We start from the raw sequence: 13,460 nt of genomic DNA, 5'->3' as shown, positions 1-13,460 counted from the left end.
TTTATGTTGTCTAAAAATGGAAGAAGCTATTTAAACAGGAAGTGAGTTTCTTATCACCAAGGGTCTTCAAGAGAAGGTTGGGTCGCCATTTATAGTGTTGAAGAAGGGATTCTCTTTCACTTAGGGGTTGGACCCGATGACTTTTGAAGTCCCAACACTGAGATTCTGTGTAAAGTTCCATGGTTCTCAAAGGATGACCCAAGCCTCCCTAGAGTAGGAAGTGCTTTAGAGTATAGATAAAATGTGGAGTCTATTTAGCTCGTAAAGAAATGCAATTAAACACCATTTAACTGTTCAGTGATGAAGGTAAGAGATTATAGTGATTTAACAAGGGGAAGTGAGGGCAGGGGATCTGACCATAGGAAACATTGTGAACAAAAGCAGAGAGGCAGGAAAATACAAGGCTCATATGTGGAAAAGAAGTAATCCAGTTTGACTAGAATATAGGTTATATGAAGAGGAGCAGTATAAGATAAGGCTGGATAGGTAGGGTAACATCAGATGATTCAGGGTCTTGAATATGAGGCTGAAAAGTCTGAACCTTCCTCAGGAGGCCTTTTGGGAACATTAAAAAGTTTTGAAGCAGAGAAATTATCATTTATATCACTATAAAAATAAGTTTTACATTTATAAAACATGTATTCATAAAAATAAGATAGTAACTAATGTTTTTATAGGATGTTATGCTCAGCTCAGGTACCACTTCCCCATAAGACCCTGCTTGATACCCCCAGCTAGTATTGCTTCCCCCCCCCAGCATTATTATTTTATATTTTACTTTGTATTTACATGTTCTATCCCTGACTAGAATATAAGCTCCTTAAGAGCCAGAACAGTGCCTCTTTTGTCTTTGTATCTCTAGATCCTAGTTTGTAGTAAGCTTAAGAAATACCTCCATAAGCATTTTCCTTACAATGCCCCCCCCCATGGAGAGTGTGAGTATGATTATCCTGAAGAAAGTAGGAGGCACCAGACACTCAAGGAAATTAAGCGATTTGCCCAAGGTCATAAACTCCATAAGTATCAGAGCCAAGGTCTGAAGCAGTCTTCTGTCTCTAAGTGTAGTGATTTTTGTCCATGACACCATATTGCTTATCTCTATTTAAAAGAGGAGAAGCAATTTGAAAATATTGTGTGAGCATTTAAGGAAACTCTAAACCTAGGATGGCACGGTGGATAGAGTGCTGGGTCTGGAGTCAAGGAGGCTCATCTTCCTGAGTTCAAATCTGGCTTCAGACACTTATTAATATGACCCTGAGCAAGTCACTTAACCCAGTTTCCTCATCTATAAACCGAGCAAGAGAAGGAAATGGCAAACCACTCTGGTATCTTTGTCAAGAAAACTCCAAATGGAGTCACAAAGACATGACTCCACAACAACAGCAACAATAACAACAAGCAAACAAATAAAAAGACAAAACCTAGGGTAAATGCAAACTTTTATACCTGGGATCAAAAAATCAATCATTAAATGAATCAATAATTATAATAAATTTTAAATCAACCACTACTAGTATAAAATGAGGGAATTATAGCTAGACAAGTTTGTATGAAAAAGAGCCAGAGGTTTTAGTGGACCACAAACTCCACAGTAAGAAGCATAACACAGCTGTCCAAAATGCTAAGGTGACTTTCTGGTCTGCATCAATAGAGAGACAATATACAGAGTGGGGAAAGTGATAGTCCCCCTCTTCCCTGCCCTGGTCAGGGCACATTTGAGATATCTTGTTCAGCTTTGTGGGCCAAATTTTTGAAATGATATCAACAAACAAGAGTTCTTCCAGAGGAGGACAATGAAGATGATGAGAAGACTAGAACCATGTCATACAAGTATCAGTTGAAGGAACTGGGTGTGTCAAGAGAAGAGGAGATTTGAGGAGACATAAGAGCCACTTCCAAGTATCTGAAGGGCTGTCACAAAGAAGACTTATTCTGCTTGGCCCTATAGTGATGAAGGTGAGAGACTGGAACCATTTCCTAACAGTCAGAACTATGCAATGGTAGAAATGTCATCAGGAAGTAGTGAGTTTCTCATTACTTAAGGACTTCAAATATAGGCAAGATGATCATGTGTCCAGGTTGCTATGGAACAAATTCTCACTTGGGCAGCTAGACCAGCTGACCTCAGAGGTCATTGGATGGCTCTCTGACTCTGAAAATAACTTGTTATTTTCTATGCATACAAATGTACTCACTTGGAAATTGGAGGTGCAGAGAGAAGACTTTAAACATAACAAATACTCTCCTAATCCTTCCAATCCAACAGCTTCCACAAAAGCAAACCCATAGGTCCAGCCATCATAAAAAGGAGATGCCTCTTATTCTCTCCATCACACAGCAAGGTCAATTACATCTGCAACAGACTGATAGGAGGATAATTAAATCTGTCTGTCACTGTGATCTTTGCTGCTGGTCAGAATATGCCTATGAAATAAGGACTCCAGATCAACATGTCCCCTCTGTGATCCGGTGCTGGAGAAACTCTTGCTCAAGAAGCAGGCCCAGAAAACTGGCCAGGGTCAATATCAGCTAATTAACTGGGGGTGTATGGGCACCCATATTTCTGAAACAAGCATGCTGAAGGGTGGGCTAAGCAAAGCTAAATCTCCGTAAGAGATAAGAATAAGAAGTATCATAGAATGGCTCACAAACGGCTGGAAGGGACCCTAGAGGTCGCTGAATACAACACCCTCATTCTAAAGCTGAGGAAGCTAAGTCCAGAAAGATTATATTATTTAACCAATGTCAAACACGTGGAGTGTCAGAGCTGGGATTTGAACTCAGATCCTCTGACTCTAAATCCAGCTTGCTACTATACTACACTCTAAGAAATATTTAAAACACAGCAACCAAGAGCCCTGGATTCACTTTGTATTTATTTTGTAAAGGATGTAGTGAGAGAGTCGGCCTCAAAACCAGGAAAACCTGGGTCTTTGAATAATACTGGCTGTGTGATGTCATGAAATTTCTCAGCGCTCTAGACAGCGCTCTCTCTCTCTCTCTCTCTCTCTCTCTCTCTCTCTGTGTTTCTCTGTGTCTCTCTGTTTCTGTCTTTCTCTGTCTCTCTCTTTCTTCTTCTCTCTGATTCTTTCTCTCTTCCCTCTCTCTGTGTTTCTGTGTCTATGTGTCTCTCTGTGTCTCTGTCTCTCTCTGTCTCTGTCTCCCCCCCACCCCCGCCCCTTCCCAACTCTCTTAAGACTAGGTATTACAGAGAAGGTGCTGACTTTCATTGGTAAAGGGAGTTTCCTCACCTGGGAGCAGAGGTATGCTGTAGCCAGCTCCAATTAGCTTGCTCATCCATCCATTGTTAAATTTCCAGTATAAGTATTTACACCTCAGAAACCAGCAAAAGCTACACATTAGGGTTTGATGTATTGTTTACTGATTGTCTATCCTTACTAAAGTGATGGAGAAAATGTTTATAATGCAAATTAAGCTTAAAAATGAGTCATGTCCACATCCTCCCTTCAGAGCCATTTAGTGGTTAAACATTTACCACTACACCTGCCTAAGAGTTCACTAAACCAATGAAATCACAGGTCCAGTATCTAATCTATTATTCTGGATGCAACTTTTATTTACTTATCTATTTACATGTTGTTTCCCACAGCTAAGAACCTTCTTTCTGAAGGCAGACCTTCAGTTTAGAGAGAAATGAGAGCAAGTAATGCTGTGGAGAAAGTATGTTTGATTCCCAACCCTGTTACTTGCTACCTCTGAAAGCCAAAAGAATCAGTTTGGATTTTGAAAGCTGAATTTAGAGTCAGAAGACCTGAGTTCAGATCTCAGGTCTGACACTTAATACCTGTTTGATCTTGGGTAAACTCTCCGGACCTCAATTTCTTCATCTGTAAAAATGAGAGGCATTGGACTAGACGACTTCTAAGATAACTTTCCAACTCTAAAACCATGATGCTTAGCAGGAAAAGATATCCATACATCTTCCTAATGACAGAATTTCCTCCCTGAGGGTAAAAACCCTGCATTTATCTAATATAAATGGTCAGCTTAAACTGTCCAAGACTGACCAAGTTCAAGGACAAAAAAACAACAACAACAACAAAAAACATTCTCCTTGTTCCTGTTGCCCTCTATGCCTGTGGGCTATTAATCTGGCCCCTTGGAAGTACCTTTCTCTGAGCCTGTCTTGGCACATACCTCAAAGCCAGAAAGACCAAAATTTGACTGTCGGCAGCTGAAGTTGACTACGGCACCCAGCCATAGTTACTGCTAAGAAGTATATTCTGAGCTCCATAGCCACTGACTGATTGATACCCACCACAGCTGACCCAATAATGATGAAAACATTTAGACCTATTCTTGCAGGGGACTTTCGGTCTTCTCAGGGAAGTATCAAAGAATCATAGCTGTGGAGACTGAGTCCCACCTCGTTTTACACATGAGAAAATGGATGCCCAGGGAAATAAAATGATTTGCCCAAGGTCACATGGCAATTCTGCCATTTGTGTACATATGTTTGTACATACATATACACATTTCCATCACAGGCCAGGCATTTAGCTGTATCCAGTTCCAGGTCATTGGGCAGTGTGCTTGGGCACCCTGATAAATGACCATCCCAGCTCCCCAGGAGGGTGCAGCTTCTCAGCTGCTTTGTCTTAAAAGTTCCTGAGAGTATGGGGTAGTATAAAAAGCTAGATTTGGAGTCAAATGACCTGGGTTCAAGTCCCACCTCTGAAATCTGCTGGCTGTGTGACCTTGGGCAAGTCATTTAAACTTTTTGCCTTAGTTCCCTCAACTGTAAAATGAAGGAATTCAACTCAATCACCTCTAAAGCCACATCTAGTTTTAAATCTATGATCCATTTGGGATCAATTATAATATTCTATAGGGTAGCTAGATGGTGCACTGGATAGAGCACCAGATCTGGAGTCAGGAAGACCTGAGTTCAAATGTGGCCTCAGATACTGTGACCCCAGGCAAGTCACTTAACCCTGTTTGCCTCAGTTTCCTTATTTGTCAAATGAGCTAGAAAAGGAAATAGCAAACCACTCCAGTATCTCTGCCAAGAAAACCCCAAATGGGGCCACAGAGTCAGACACATCTAAAAAGTGACTAAACAAAACACAATATTCTATACTGTTATTTTTCAGATTTTTTAAATATCAGACTTGTAATTTTGTTGATATAGTGAAACTCCTTCTACCACAGCAGACCAATACCAGCTTTGTAACTTTTAGTCTTAGAGAGCTAACTGCTGCACAGAGAAGTTAAGTGACTTGCCCAAAGTCACACAGCAGGCAGGTATCAAAGGGACTTGAACCCAAGGTGTTCTAAAGTCAATCCACACTACTCCAAGCTGCCTTAGATGCAATGCTCACAGCAAACCTAACATAAGGGAAGCTCACAGCACTATGTAAATGTGTTTATTATTATCACAAGCTTAAAAAGTAATTTTTTTAAATAAGGGTGTTGGAGAAGAGAGTTATTTTGGTAGAGTTTAGTAAGAAAATACCTTTCTGTTCTGAGCTGCTCAACAAATCCTAGATTTGGAGGAATCAAATTTGTTTCAAAGTAAACCCAGGAACTGACACTGGAAATTCCCACTTCAGCTGAAGACAAATGTCAAAGGGTGAATTATTTATCTGTCCCCTCTTGGCTGCAGTTTTAGGCAGAATTTGCCTGCTGAGAACAGAGCTGTCTCTGGCAAAGATGGAGCATGCACAGGTGCGGTGATGCAGCTGCTGCTCACACACGCAGAGAAGGATCAGCTCCTTCACCTCGCTAGCTCCCGAACTCCCCGCCATGGCTGGGTTTCTGTGATATCTGTCTTGCTTTATAGATGGAAAGTTGGAGAGTCACAATTATGCTGCGGATCCCCACTCCCTCTGAGAGAGTAGGGGTAGGGGGCAAAACCTGAGACAGATCACAGCCTACATTGTCCTGGATCTATCACTAGTTAGCTGTGTGACCTTGAGGATGTCAGTGGGCCTCAGTTTCCTCACTCATAAAATGACTGGGCTGGAATATGTTACCTTTGAGGCCCCTCTCAGTTTTGACATCCTAGAATTCCATGTTTGCAATGAAAGATAACATCGGTGATACTCAGCTGGTCAGTTCCCCTTTGGAATTTCAGTGGCACTGGAGCTTAGGGATTACTTTATGAAAATCTGGTGAAGCAGTGTAAGCAGTGGAAAGGGCACACTGTACGTCAAAGGACCTGAGTTTAAATTCCCATTTGCCTATCATTACCTATATGACCTTGAGCAAGTCACTTAACTCTCTGGGCCTCAGTTTCCTTATCTGGAAAATGAATGGGCTGGGCTATGTGAGCCTCAAGGCCTCTCTTGGCTCAGACTAGCAACATCTAAATAAACCTGAAAGGCAACATCAGCTATAACTAGCCTGTCAAGTCCCTTCTGGAATCTCAGGACCACTGAAGTGGAGGCGTGGCTTTGTGAAAATCTAACCACAAAGGTGATGCCACTAAGTCCCGATCCCAAAGTGTGAACTGTCCACAGGGGCTTTAGTATTACAAGACCTCTCACTGCCCTACCCACCCTCAACTTCTTTCTGCAGCTAGAGCTGTGGATGGAAAAGCATCCTCCTGGAGAGCAAAAGTGTACCCTGCCTCTCCCCTCTCCCTTCCAAGGTTGAAGGTGGGCTGGAGAGGGGGGGAGGGAATATTTCTCAGAATCTTAACTCTCCCAAGCCGACTGTACCTTCAAAATTCACCCATAAGAGATGAAAGTGACATTAGAGATCATGATATGAAAGAAACATTTTACAGAGGAGAAAACTGAAGCTAGGAGAGGCAGTTGTCCAAGGTCACACAGTTACTTGGTGGCAGGTCTAGGACTCGGGTCTCCTGATTCTGAGTCAAGTAGACTTTTTCACTTTAGTGCCAGCTGAATAAAACAGCCTGACCGTTAAGTATTTGTTTATTTACACACACACACACACACACACACACACACAAACACACACACACACACACGACATCCTTCTACCCCACCAATGAGCGCACCTCTAGTCACAAACGTGGTGTTCCTGGGACGCTTAAAGGTTCTGCAGGGCATCTTCACCTTTCCCAGTCAAAGACGGCAGTGTTATCTTTTCCAGGAAATGGAATAACAGAAGAAGCACTCTAAATACATACACAAACACACATGTGAATCCAGAAACACATGGGCACACAGACACATACACAGAGATGCACAGACACATTACGGACACTGAGCTACAGGCACATGGAAACACATATATACGGAAGTCATGTGGACGTGAAGCAACACGCAGGTACATGCCGACCCACCGAGGGCCAGAAACCCTTAGAGACAGGAACAAGCACACACACACACACACTCATGCATATACACACACACGGAGATGCAAAGGTACAGGCTTGCACAAGCAAGTGGATTCTCGGGGACTTGGAGACACACACACATCGAGACCCATAGACCCACAAACATACGGAGATGTCTCGTAGGGGGTGTGCATGGGCTCATCTTACTCCTGGCTCGGGGCTCAGCTTCCTCAGAAGCTCTGCGGATAGGGGTGAGGGGCCGGGGTTTCAAGAACCAGGTGCGCTCAGCTCCTGGACGCCTGCGGGGCAGACACACAAGCGCGCGCAAACACACAATACACACACACAGACAGACACACACTCGCGTGCCCCAAAATACAACCTCGCCTCGTCCTGCTCTTGACGCATCTTCTAGTGACTGCTACTTACCCGCGGCTAGGCGCGCCGGTTTCCCCTGATCCTGCTAGGGAGCACAGCCATCCCCACTTATACCTTCCCGGGCACAGTCGGCTCTGGACCGAGCAAACCTAGCGGCGCAGGGTGCGCGCAGGTCGCCAGGGCTAGGGATACTCAGGCGAGGGACGATCTCCCGGCAGCTCGGGCGGGGCGCCAGGCGGGGCACCCTCGGCAGAAGCCAGGGACTCACTGCAGCTTCTGCCTCCGCAGCCGCCGGCTAAGGAGCCGCCGCCGCCCCTCCCAGCCCGCCCCAAGTCAGGCAGCGCGCACCAACAGAGTCCTGCGCGCCGCCTCGCGGCCGCGCAGAGAACTAAAAATTGGGGGGGGGGGGACCGAGATGCGTGGAATAGGTCCAGGGTACTGAACGCGAGTGGGAGTCGAGGGAGATAGGCAGTATCTTTCCCGTGCATAGTATCTAGTAATGTGGGGAGAGGCCTGGCAGTCCCCATCCCTCACAATCTGGCAACATCCTATCCTTCCAGATAACCTCCTATTATTTCCCTCCACGAACTCTACACGCCACTCTCCCCAGACTGAACTCTCTATCTTCCCAACATACTGTGGCCTCCCAGCCCCCCACCCCATCCCCTCTGGTCATGCTTCCCTACGTCTAAAATATCCTACTTCCTCTTTTACTTGCTGAATTCCTTCTTAACTCGAATGCCGCCTCCTCCAGCGGGCTGGGCCCGACGCTCACGGTAGGAAAGGACCTTTCCTAGCTCAGTCCTCACCTGCCTTTCCCAAATATTTATAATGTAATGTTGCGTATTACAGTTATTGCTGAACCGGGTGCCTTATTCCCCCCAGTTGCCTTGGCAAACTCAATGAAGGCAGGGACTTTATCCATTTAAATGGTGTCTCTTTGCCCCCAGCATTTAGCTCAGTGATCTGAATACGGCGGTCACTTGATCTTCGTTGAATGTAGAGTAGCTCGCTAGACCCTGGGGAGAGGGAAAGGCTGGAACTGGGGGTCCTCTTAGTTGTTACGCTTCCACTGATCTCCAGCAGTAGGGTTCCTGCAGCTCTGTTCCTCAGGCTTTTCCTCCCCCCAGACCAGGGAGTTAGTCCTAACCTTGAAAGGTCCAGACCAGAAATGAGAATGGGGGTGGGAGGAGAGAACAGCTAGGCTGTCCAGGGGCCCTTTGGCCTGGGGCTCCATAAAATCTCAAAGTATTCTCAGAGGCTGCTGAATAAAAGGAAAAAGATAGGAAAAGCAGAGCACAGATAGGAAAGCAGTTGAAGCACATTAACTCTACGGTATATTGGAATTTGGTTCTTTGAGAAAATAAGGTTCAGCATGCTTAGCTCAGGCTAAGTGACCTGACCGACGTTGCCAGGCAGCAGGTCAGTTGTTTCACTGATCCAGGGTCACAAACCACAGTAGACTTTTCTGGGGAGGCAGAAAGAATGGGTTAGTGCAACTAGTCTATCATATGATTGCTGGGAAATTACTCCAAGCCCATGGAGGGAGGGAGTTAAGTTGGTACAAACAGTGCCCAAGGCAAGTACACCCTCAACTGAAAGAGTGAGGCAGAGCACCACAATGTGAATTGAAGTAGAGGTCCTATGACATATGAAAAAGTAGGAGAGAGGAACAGAGTGGGATATGAGAGGAATTAATCCCACCCCTCCCTTGGGCAGCTTCCCATTCTCACTCATTATTCTTGCTATGGAGGCCCTAGGCTCTGTTGCTTCACTGTTACTGAAGCAACAAGTGCCATCTGCACCCTCTAAATTTGATGGTCCCTAAATTCATCACCCTGGGACAAAGACCTAGTCTTTTCACCCTAGTTACATATTTGCTCTTCACCATCGAGGGGAAGACACTTGGGCAAAGGGAGAGTCTTAGCAGAGATGCCCCTGGCTACAAGCTTGTGAGATATAGGAAATGGATGCTTCCTTTCTTCAAGGCACATCAATGTCCCTTCCTGAGTGTTAGGGAAAGGCTAAAAGAAGGATCTTCTCTGCAGGAAGTCACACTTAGGCCAGGACTGGGCAAGTCCTCAGCCCAGGCCAATTTGGAAAGCCTAGGGCTGGAATGAAGGAGAAATCGGTTGTAACCCAAGATGCAACACTAACTAGCTGGGTATCCTGGGCAATTCATTTTCTCTCTCTAGACTTCAATATCTTCTCCTGAATATTGAAGGAGATTGGACCAGATAGAATTTCAGATCTCAACACACAGTACTATAATACAAACTAGGAAAGGAAAGCCTAGATGAGTTACAAAGGAGATGCTATGGGGAATTTTGAAAAATCCCAGCTGGAAGGGATCAAGGATGGCTTCAAGAAAGAGGGAGAATCCAATGTGGGCCTGCAAGGATTTGAATGCAGCAGATAAAGAGCCCTTTGAAGGATTTACTACCTGACCTTTACTTTCTCTGTCACCAGATGATACTGAATAACTGTTTAGGAATACATTCTGAATATAACCCAGTTAACTGATCCCTATAGCTACAGATCCCCAGCAGACCCAGTAGCCTGCCCTGACTGCAGAGACAGCCCTATCTCCTAAAGGGCTTTGTGCAGGGCAAGTTTTTTTAAAATCATTTTCAAGAGATCTTCTGCATAAGAAACATGATGTCTTCACATATTTCTCTCTGTTTCAAGGGGCCATTATCATTTGAGAATGAAATTGCTTTGTGGCCCAATGAAAACATTTCCTTTCCTTCAGTTATTTACCGGACAGTCTGACCTGAGTTCTTTTGCTAGCTGACTCGCGCTACTCCTAAACCAGGGAGTATTTCACAGGATAACTGGTGCAGGTAAAAATGGACATGTTCTTTCACTAAAACCTAAACTAGAAATGGAAAGACCGACAACAACAACAAAGAAAACAAAGCTGAATGCTAACTTGGTCTTGAAAAAAAGAAGCAACAAGATACTTCCCTCCCTTCTTTGCCGAGGTGGGTGGCTCTGGGTATGGAACACTGCATACTACCAGACTTGGTTGATATGTTGGTTAGCTGCGCTGAATTGCTTTTTTTCCTCTCTTTTTCAGTCTTTGTTCTAAAGGATGACTCACTGGGTGGCAGAGGGGAATATATTCAGAAATGAAGGTTTTGTGAAAACAGAAATATCAAGCATTTTTAAACTTAAAAAATAAAAACCACGGGGTACCAGAAGGAGGTGAAAAGAGTGTGGCTCCAGGAATCAGAAGTTCCTGGTTCTGGCATAAACTTTCTGTGACGATGGGAAAGTCTCTGCCTGTGCCTGGGGCCTCAGTTTTCCTTTTCCATCTCTCTGAATATGCTTGAACTCATCTCAGTGGGTTTTATCAGTTCTCCTATTTGTACATAATGGCATGTTTTCTTCTTCCCCATTAGACCTTGAGCTCCTTGAAAACAAGCACTGTCTTTGCCTTTCTTTGTATCCCCAGCTCTTAACACAGTGCTTGGCAAATAGTAGGCACTTAATAAATGCTTGTTGCTTTGGCTCCTAGCTCCCAGTGGAATTGTGTGGGAAACACCCAGCTCACTTATCTATTGACTGCACACTTCTGGGATATCCTGTGTGTCTGTGCTGTCTTTCGTGTTAACAGAGACTAAAACAAGCAAAGAATTATGACCTCTCCCCTTCCCCTCCCATCATCCCCTCTACCCCAGGATGGGTGCAGAATACTAACAATGGGCCTTGCAGCTCACTCAGAGAGAGCATGAAGCTACTGAGGACAAGATCAAAAGCTTGAAACCTGAAGAGTTCAGCTGGATTAGTTCAAAGGAAGGACAGTCCTTGGCATGGCTCCAAGATGGATGCTGCTGGTCACAAAGGAGATAGTGTTGGGACTATAACTGGTTCGGCATAACACTTCTGAGCAATCTAAGTACAGTGGAAAGAGCCTTGGCTATAAAGTCTGAGGACCTAGATTTGAATCTCCAGTTCCTTCCTACCTTGGTGACCTTGGCTTAGTTATTTCACCTCTCTGGGTCTCATTTTCTTCATCTGCAAAATGAGGGGATTGGACTCTAAGGATCTTTCCAGCTCTAAATCTTTGCTTTCTGTGTTGGCAGCAATATTCTCCAGAACAACTGCATCCCTGGGAGCTGGTGCCAAGAGTGCATTGGGGGTCCCCTGTGCAGCATTGGCACCAGGAGCTTGTGGAGACAAGAGGAGCCATGGGTACCTGGGGCTGCCAAAGCTTCTCCAAGATATGCAGCACCCACACAAACCCATCCCAGCTGGGGGAGGAGGGAACTTACCAGTGCAACTGTCAAGGTGTCCAATGAGCCCCTCCCCCACACTCCTAACCCTCCCTCAGCCCACCACCACCCCAGGCCTGTGCCTTGGAAGTAGAACCCTAGAGAAAGAAGTGAGCTTGGCTACCCATTGTTCAGACATGCAGTGAGCTCCTGACCTAAAAAGCTCTCAGCATTACTCACTCCACACAAGTACACTGTGTTCTCCGGGTGTCCAGAATAGGGGTAGGGGTGCTTAATCTTGTTTTGTGTCATGGACCCCTTTGGCAGAATCCTTGATGAAACCTATGGACCCCTTCTCGGAAAGACATATATATATATATATATACACACACATATACATATACACACACACACACGTATATGTGTATACATGTATGTATGTATATGTGTATAGGTACATGTATATATACACACATGCACACAGATACACACATGTGTGTGATATATACATGCGTGTATATGCATACATGTATGTTTGCATGCATATGCACACTATATATACATATGTATGTGCATACATATTTATGTGTATATATACATATGTGTGTATGTGTGTATATATTTCAAATCTGGCCTCAGACACTAGCTGAGAGATCCCGGTCAAATCACATAGCCCTGTTTGCCTCAATTTCCTCCTCTGTAAAATGAGCTGGAGAAGGAAATGACAAACTACTCCAATATCTCTGCTGAGAAAACCCCAAATGGAATTATAAAGAGTTTGACGTGACGAATTGATTAAATAACAACAACAAAGACAGATTATACGTAGAGATATAGTATATGGAGATAGAGACTTTCTTTTTTTATTTTATTTTCTTTTTTTTTTAAATTTTTTTTTCCATATGCTTTTGAGTGAAAATTTTTTCTCCCTTTTTCTCCCCCTTACCCTCCCCAAGACGGTGCACAATCTGATATAGGCTTTACATTTACATACCCATTAAACATATTTTCACATTAGTGAAGTTGTAAGTAAAAATTAAAACCAACAGGAGGAACCATAAGAAAGATGAAACCAAAATTCAACTTAAGGTAAAAATAAGTGAGAGCGATTCGACTTTCATACTTCTTTCTTTGGATATGGACAGCATTTTCTATCCCGAGGCCTCTGGAGATGTCTTAGATCCTCGTAATGCTGAGAAGGGTTCAGTTTAACATTCTTAGTCATTGCATAACGTGGCTGCTATTGTATACAAAGTCCTCTGGGTTCTGCTTACTTCACTTAGCATCAGACCATATAAGTCTTCCCAGGTTTTTCTGAAGTCAGCTTGTTCATCATTTCTTATAGAACAATAGTATTCCATTACATTCATATACCACCACTTGCTCAGCCATTCCCCAATTGATGGGCATCCTCTCAATTTCCAATTCTTTGCCACCACTAAAAGAGCTGCTATGAATATTTTTGTACATGTGGGTCCTTTTCCCATTTGTTTGATCTCTTTGGGATATAGCCCTAGAAGTGCTATTGCTGGATCAAAGGGTATGCACATTTTTGTAGTCCTTTGGGCATAGTTCCAAATTGTTCTCCAAAATGG

The 13,460-nt window shown here is 44.1% G+C and overlaps 1 long non-coding RNA gene across 1 annotated transcript in view; it reads right to left on the bottom strand.

The window, feature by feature from the left end:
- The window catches only part of LOC144455648 (uncharacterized), a 76,076-nt gene extending 68,150 nt beyond the window's left edge, over window positions 1–7,926 (bottom strand). Inside the window, exon 1 of the long non-coding RNA XR_013484366.1 lies at window positions 7,700–7,926. This is a non-coding gene — a long non-coding RNA (uncharacterized LOC144455648). The remainder of the gene's footprint in view (window positions 1–7,699) is intronic.
- Window positions 7,927–13,460: the final 5,534 nt, after the last annotated feature.

Source organism: Phascolarctos cinereus, unplaced genomic scaffold, assembly GCF_003287225.1.
Source record: "Phascolarctos cinereus isolate Bilbo 61053 unplaced genomic scaffold, phaCin_HiC Scaffold_2;HRSCAF=192, whole genome shotgun sequence".
Lineage (NCBI taxonomy): Eukaryota > Metazoa > Chordata > Mammalia > Diprotodontia > Phascolarctidae > Phascolarctos > Phascolarctos cinereus.
This window is presented reverse-complemented; position numbering and strand designations above follow the sequence as displayed.